Genomic DNA, 9,093 nt, shown 5'->3' with positions numbered 1-9,093 from the left:
GGACTAAGGCCCCGTTTAGTTCACCTTATTTCTCCTGATATGGTCTGGGTCTGATCTGATCTGATCTGATTTGAACTTTTTTTTTATCCGATCATCTTGTCTGGTATGATCTGATTCAATCTGAATAAGGTCATGAAAGAAGGTGAACTAAACAGATTTGAACTAACACAAATACGTGGCACTCACTGGTTGGAGGACCACTTCTCAAATTTTCCAAATTGGTTTTGAAATATTTGGATCAGATTTGAATTCAAAATTCAAAAATTAATATATATTTTTAATTTTTAATTCGTCCGCTCTATTATCACTCCAATTAGTGAGTGCCACGTATTTTTGCATGTAGGCGCACATCAAAATACATGACTAACTCTGTAACTGAATAACTGGGAAGAGCAACAAGAATCGCACAAAAATCATCTGCAGTAGTGGAAAATGAATATCCCATCAAACAAAGAAAACGTGGGTTAGTCCTATAGAGAAGAGGACGAACGGTGGGCTTGTTTCATCGTTGCTCTTCATCCAAACAGAGGAAATCTTCCAAATTTGTTGGTCTCTTGTACTTTGGAAAGCTTCTGTGTTTGAAAGAAGATTAGGGTTTTCGTTGGTTGGCCAGAAAAAATCTGAAAATTCAAAATTTCGGTTTGAAATTCTAAACCAAATTTTAATTTAAAATTTAATTCAAAACGAAAATTTGAATAAGCCGGACGTGGCCCACAATTAAGTCCACCCTATTAATACCCGACACATCATTGTGTATGTGGTACCTTACATAATTAAGAAATAGAATTAAGAAATATTGTAGGCTTTAGAGTTTTAGAAATAGAATTAAATTGTACCACATACACAATGCCGTGGCGTGTATTGATAGGGTGTACTTAATTGTGGGCCACGTCCGGCTTATTCAAATTTTCATTTGGAATTTGAATTTAAATTTCAAATTTGAATTTTTTATAGCGTTCTGAAAATAGGAGGTTCTCTCTTTCTCTCTCTTCTAAACTGTGACGTGGCGCTTGATAATTCTCCGGAAGAAATGGGCCCTATTTCAAATTTTGGGGATTGAGAAGGGTAACCATTTTGTTACCATAGGGTTAGGAGAGGTAACAAAATGGGGGTAATGGTTACCCTTAGGAAATGGATTGGGTTACCACTCTCATACCAAACATTAGGTAATGGAAATATTTAATTGATTATTCCTTATTGATTCCCAATTACCCTAGCTTATTCCTTATTGATTGACTTGTTAGTTAGTGTAGAATTGTTAGTTTATTATAATCCAATTCATTTTCCTATTCTAAGCTAGCTTGATTTTGTTAGACTCATTCTCACCATTCTCTTGGGACGATCCCGAACTTGCCGTTATAATCATTACAACTCTATCTTCTTATAAATCTTGTTTGATTTGGTGGTATTGGTTCAACGACACGAAAATCGCTTTCTCAAAATGGCGCCGTTGCCGGGGAGCGGTTGTTGTTTATTGAGTTTAGCTATCGAATTCGAGTCTAGTTTTACTTTAGTTTTCCTTGCTTTTTCTTTTTGATATTTTTAACACCAAAAAAACTGGCAACTACACCTTTGTTCCTCAAAATGATGAATCGATTACACTTGATGATCTTCTCTATCTCCATGATAAGTTCTTAAATTCTTTGAAAGATGAATCTATTGTGTGAGATGCTTCTTTTCATGAAATATCTTGATTTACAAGAAGAATATAGAGTATATTCTAGTTTGAAATCAATTGAGACCATGTCCCAAAGAGTTGTAAAAGGCTTTTTGGGGATCTTTAACCTCATGCATGAATCTATTAAGTATATATGTACCAAAAACTTAATCAATCATTTTCTAATTTTTTATTTTTTTATTATTATTGTTGTTATTACAGAGGGAAGTAGGGGTAGAGAAATAGGGGTGAGGAGTTTTTCTTTTTCTCATGGATAAAGAGGGATATGGAATTTTTTTGCAAATGGGAAAAATGAAAAATGATGAGTGGGAAAGCGGGTATATAGAGATGGAAAATGGTGATTTTTTTGCACATGGTTAACAATGGTCTTGGATGGTTAACAATGGTCTTTGTGAAGTTACTTTGTAAATGAATCAGGGTATACAATTTCTTACAAAGAACTTTCATTAATAATTTAAGGACTAACAGAGCAAACAACGCTTTTAAGTTTTGGCATGTTTGGTACTATTATTGTTTGGGATGGTACCATCGAAAGAATTCTTTTTTGGGGTAATTTTGAAGACATCTTTTGTGTTGTATTAGGTAAGTAACTTTGTAAATGACCTAGGGTATACAATTTCTAACAAAGAACTTTCATAAATAATTTAAGGACTAACAAACCAAATGGCGCTTTTAAGTTTTGGCCTTTTTGGAGTGTCCACTTGCACTATTATGGATTTGTAGATGTTTGGGTTGATTCATATATATATATATATATATATATATATATATGGAGGATGGGATGAATGTAGCTTTTGAGGTGCTAGTGGCTGTTTTTATTAGTTGGTTTTTGGAAAGATTTACATCGAAAGCATTCTTTTTTGGGGTAATTGTGAAGAAATTTTTTGTGTTGTATCAGGTAAGTAACTTTGTAAATTAACTAGGGTATACAATTTCTTACAAAGAACTTTCATAAATAATTTAAGGACTAACAGACCGAACGGCGCTTTTCAGTTTTGGCCTCTTTGAAGTGTCCACTTGCACTATTATGGATTTGTAGTTGTTTGGGATTCATATATATATATATATATATATATATATATATATATATATATATATATATATATATATATATATATTTGGAGGATGGGATGGATGTAGCTTTTGAGATGCTAGTGGCTGGTTTTATTGGTTGGTTTATGGGAAGATTTCCATCAAAAGCATTCTTTTTGGGGGTAATTGTGACGACATATTTTGTGTTGTATTGTGTAAATTTCTGTTGGAATATCGCGCGCCACTCTACCCATGCCTACAGGCTACGTTAGCACTGGCGCCAACCCAGGCCAGCACATGGCGCTGCAGCGATGGCAAGGCCCAACACCTTAGCCATGCGCGTGCGGCAATGTGTTGCTACTGCTCCTACACCTTGGCCATGCGCGTGGAGGCTCTATGTTGCTGTTGCTCCTACCAACGCTAAGCAATGCGTGGGCTGCACCCATGGGGCTTGCTAGAACACAAAATGGCATAAGGCACAATATGCGTTTTAATTCTTATGACATGTATGTCTAATGGAGAAATTAAGGCTTTTGGGAGGCCCCTTTGGACTCCAAAATATTCCCCGTGAAGGAGATGATTGCACCGAGGGGTGAAAGAGACACAGTGGTTTTTTTTTCCTCATGGTCTTGGTCCAATATTCCATGGTCAGCAGATCGAATAATGTTATCCCGCATGTGCTATATTGTTATATGACCTAGATTAGAGATGGATGGTCAAGAATTCTCTAATGGCCTGTTTGGATACTATTTTTTCATTTCAAATGATGGAATTGCCTCAAATAACATGTTTGGAAACTATTTTTCCAATTTGGGGAAAGCCAAATATATACTCGATGATGACAATGTGTAGTAAAAGTATATTGGCTTTCCCCAAATTGCATTTTGAAGTACAAAGTATGTTGTAGTAAAAGCCATAGTTCAGCCGTTTGAAAATGTGGTGGGCCCTTTATTTTAATAGATGCGTAGGGATTTTATATTCAAAAGGGTTAATTGTTAAAGGTCATGGAACGAAGAAATAACGATTAATCAATTCTAAGCACAGAAAGAAATATAGATCCGCAACCAACCACCACAGATGACCTCTTCATCTTCCCGAATCTCACCAGGTCTGTTTAATTTGGGTTTTTATTGAAAAGATTAATTTTAAGATCTTGTATGTTTTTAAACAATGTCATTTTCCAATTTCTGGTTGTGTTTGTTTAATTTTCCTATCATGTGAATATATATGGTCATTATATTTTCATGATTTGTTGATTTTATACTTGCTGGATTGATTTGGGAGCTAGAATAGTGAGTTGTGCGGTCTAATTTCGCCGTCCATTAGGGTTTTCGCCGTCCAAAGAAGCAGATTGTATATTTTGACAATGTTTTACTCGCCACTCATGGAGATTGACTGGGCAGAGCTCTGAATTCAAACGCCTGTTTCAATTTCGCCCGGTCTAATGGAGCAATACTTGAAGTTCAGAATTTCAATTTCCAGATTTCAAATCATGTATTTCAAATGGGAACTCAAGTTTCCAAACCTAACCTAACTTTATATTAATGTTATCGTAATATTTAGCGTATTTGCAGGCTTACGGAAAGTATGAACTTAAGTATCGGGAATACTCTCTACAATATCTTTTACTCCACCTTATCAATGAAATTAAAGACGGGGTTGAACAATGAGTTCTGGGTGGTGATGTTGCACTATGAGCCATGTGGGGAGGCCGATGCAGATGAGGAAGGGTGCAGTACACAATACCTTCTCTTTTGTATGTGTATAATGTAATTGTGTATATTATGGTGTACCAAACACTTGTAGTCCAAACGGCTTCAGAATTCAAATCTCGAAGCCGCAGAGCAAATCAATAGAACAGAAAATGGTGAACTTTTAAAATAATGAACAAATCTATAAAATGTTATAAAAACTATTTCTTCCAATAAAATTATTCCTAAAATCTGATCCAAACAGAAAATAAGCTAGCAACTTATAATAAAATTGGTAATCTATTGTTACTTCACCCCTGTGTTATTTATTTTTATTCCAAATACTTCCATGATTAAGATCTTTTATGATTTTTTCCTATTTAAAAAATCCTTGTACACTTTTAAAGTTTCTTTCGTTTTCCTATTCGAGATCAACTTCTAACATTCGTAATCTATATATTTAATGTTTTGAAAACTATTTCTTCCAATAAAATTATTCTTCAAATCAAATAGAAAATTGGTCATCTATTTTCTACTTATAATAAAATTGGTGATCTATTTTTACTTCACCCCTGTTTTATTCTCTTTATTGTGAAATCTTCTACGTTTTTCTCCTCTTTATCACCCTTAATTAATCCAGTACTTTGAAAATTTGTTCCGTTTCCCTATTTGGGATAAGTAGGCTTTGTTGTTTTCCAGGTTATACCATATTAAAATGTTTTCATGTTCATTTTTTTCTGCTAATGAGAAACAAAGGGATATTAAAGAGTTTTCCAAGCGGAATACTGTAATTTGAGTAATAGATAAGTACTGCAATTTCAGTAATAGATTAAGTACTGCAATTTAAGTCTTCCTAAATAATAGAGCAAAACCTGAATTAATTTGAGTAATAGATAAGTACTGTAATTTGAATAATAGAGAAAAACTTAATACAGAATATTACACAAGTCCAAATGTGAAACGAAAGCTATTTTACAATCCAAGTACTAAGACAAAACATTATGTAATTATTCTTAAGTATTACAAAATATACCATTTAAATCCAAAATACCAAACCTTCATTGTTCATATGTCAGCTTCGAGAACTAAATTCACGAAGAACTCCATTCACGTACTGTACTTTTTGATCGATCGCCAAATCAGTTTTGCATCAACCGAGTCCGCCCAGACAGTGTGATGTTCGGACATCTCAAAGTAATAACCGTGGAAGTTAACTTGGCAATCAAACGACGCTTTCGAAGATTTGAACACTGCCTTTGTTAGCTCATATTCATCCCACAATTGAATCTTCTCTACATCGCGCGCAAAATTTTCCCTCTGAGGAAACACATCAAGTGCTTGTAATACAGGTGCTCTTAACAACACATCTTGCATCCACTGCAGATCAGCTGCATTTCCCCCCAAAACACCGGATACCTTTGACCTCTTCAACTTGCTTAATACACATTGTGGTATTGGTGGAGTATCATAAGTCAACTCAACTTCTAAATTCCTCAAATTAGAGAACATTGACCATGTCTCATCGTTAACATCCTCAAAGTCCACTCTACAAAACATACCAAGATAGCCTAGTTCCAGCGTCTCCGCGCACGAAATTCCTCCGAGTAAATCCGTTATCTGTGTGGTCAACTGATTCTAAGTTTCTACCCAGACCTTGCCTAACATAATTTCTGCATATTTTAGTGAAGGTGGAAGGCCAACAAAGCTGTAATAAGCAATTCTACCGTTTATATGTATTGTTTCCAACATCGGAGCATCTATATTGAACCCACTATAGTTGGATGGGCCAATTGTAGTAACTGTGAAGCAACTCAATTTAGGAGCAAAACATCTACTGTAATATCCTAACTCAATTTGATATCTAAATGTAAAACCTTCAACACCGTTGAAGACTTAATCAGGTCGCTAAGCATGGACGGTTCAAATGTTACCAAAGAAAGAGAGAGAACGCGCAATCCAGGGAGATTAAACTTACCATTTTCAGGATGCTGGCAGTGCAAATTGCCGACCATTGTGAGATTTTTCAGGGTGTCTAATTGAAAACACTTGGGAGAACATAGAATGTTTCATCCACGCTTGCTGCCAGGGCTTCAATATTCAACTTCACCAACTTTCGAGTGTAAAGTTCAGGAACCCATTTACATAAAAACGAATTCACAAAGTCGATGTCTTCAGAGTGTCGAAGAATAGAGTATGGGAGTTCTATAGAGAAGCTTTCAATTTCAGGGTCGGTACATTTTTTGAGGATGTGATCGAGTTGTTGTAAGAATTACGCGATATCACAGCCCGATCCCCTGCAACAGAAGTTTAAGTGTCGATATTGGGTCCAAAGGTGTTCCCAACGCCTGGCTAAGATGGAGGTTGCAGCGGCAGATTGGATAGGCAGGAGCCTTAAAATCTCAACCAGGAGGGAATCCGGAAGAGAAGACAATCTGTTACTCCCAATGCTTGGATTCTCCATATTTGAGAGTTTAGACATTTTGGACATGATTTTCAAATTGTAGGTAAGATGGTGAGATGGACATGATGAGCGAGAAAATAAGTAGTCATGACTCTATAAACAAAATACTAGTAGTATGTAAATATAAAAATTTGTATCATTCGGTTAATTTAAAGTAGTATAGAACGTATTTCAACTGTATAAAAGGCTGTAATATTACATACTAGTAGATTTCTCGATTGTCCACAAGCTAAGGCTTTCATTTTGGCTAATTCATTATACAAGGGCCGATTCATTATACACAGGCTTTTAATAACCGATCAAGATCTATATCATATCGCATTTTAACCATTAAAAGCGAATGTATATGTTGTACGATGGAAAAAAACTCAACTATCAAAACGAAACAAAGGAAAATCCTGCACCCAAAGTGACCTCAACGATAAAAACTCATTGCATATATAAAGTAGCTACATTAGTACAAAATATTAAGAAACAAACATTCACGTCTCCAAAAATTCACTTGCTAATTGGTTGAGACAAGACTTTCAACATGATGATGACCCCCAATCGGAACCGTGTCAAAACCAATACCTTCGGCATGTTCAAGATATTATACAATGGAGTGGTCAACCACATTTAGCTCCTCATGGGCAGGGTTCTACCAAACATTTGCCGGTTGATGACAAAGCAAGAATTTGTTCGAATATCGAAGGGATCCAATTCACCCAACAATCGGAATCACCGGGTTGATGTTGCTTCATAATCCAAACATCATCAAACAGATTACGCTCATCATGCACGCATAGAAAATAATCTCAATACAGCTAGAAACTAGAATATTGAGTATCCGGGATTGTAATTTCTTTGAACTTATCAATGCGTTGTGTTTGAGGCTGAGGGATTGGAACGCCTTCTTTATAGGCAGGTTGTGTTTGAAGGATTCGAACTTACCATAAGTTTATAGAAAGATCGCTTAAGCACATGCATAAAAGGTTGGAAATTTCTTTAATCACCAGCTCACTCTAATTGTTTTCATCTATTTCTCATTGTTTTTAATTAGTTTACACACATTTTTTTAAAACATTATTCCACAATTTCAACCTTTTATTATTTTTTAGCGAGAGGTTGAAGTGTGTTTTCTTTGATACAAGAAAACAACCTTTACTTATGTAATCACATGTGCTTTTACTTTGTTATTTTAAATTTTATTTTTTATTCCCCATAATTTAATAAAAAACAGCGGTCTACAGAAAAATTAGTTCGTTTTCAATATGGAAAGGACATGAAATTGGCAGTTATTAATATGATCTCTCTATATGTACCCCTCACTACCCTCCCATTTGTGTGTAAATACTATTACTAGGGTTTGTAATTGAATTTATCGTGTGCATGTACCTACCTTGATAGGCCAACCCCCCCCCCCCCCCTCCCCAAAAGAAAAAAAAAGATTGATATAAATATATTTAAATCCCGATAAACGTTGCCAAATTTGTCTTGCCCCAACGGTTTAGTGGTCAATGTTTGACACAATTAATCCAGGATTGAATCCCTACAATGACACATTATTCACATTTTTTTCTTGGCTTTTTTTTAGTTGACATAAACCGCCACTCGCCAACTAATGTTTACAGAGTATACGGAACTTAGTGTATGTGAGGTACCATATACACACAAAACGTGGGCCCATCTGATTGATTGTATGTGAAGAATTAAAGTTAGAAACCTAACCAAGAAATAATTCATTGTTCGACAGAAACATAGGAAATTGCACTTCATTTGTTGAAGTTTGATAATTACATAAAAGAACGACTTTGATGATCAACCAACAACTTTATAAAATTGCAAATTCACACTGTATGTAGTATGAAGTAGTAAGACCAAATAATTCAATTTCGTGAATGTTTATTTATCGTATTTGTCTTAACAAAATATCAACGACATACAACAACACACTACATACAAGTGACAGTTATCTAATGTTTCAACCCAGCACTTCCGCTAATGGTTGGTGGTACTACGTAGCCAATATGGATTATGCCTTGACTGTTGGGATAATCCCTGAGATAGGTTCGGATCTGAAGGGGACTGCCCAACACTTAGATCGTTGTCATACCCGTGGTGGTGCATCGATCCAGAATGGGAACTTCCGTCATTTGAAAAGCCGCCATTATTACTCCTGCTTTCTATTTTCTGAATTTTAGGCTTATTACTAAATACTAATGCTCATATTTTAATACATAAAGTTTAAT

Source organism: Spinacia oleracea, chromosome 5 (assembly GCF_020520425.1).
Source record: "Spinacia oleracea cultivar Varoflay chromosome 5, BTI_SOV_V1, whole genome shotgun sequence".
NCBI lineage: Eukaryota > Viridiplantae > Streptophyta > Magnoliopsida > Caryophyllales > Amaranthaceae > Spinacia > Spinacia oleracea.
This window is presented reverse-complemented; position numbering follows the sequence as displayed.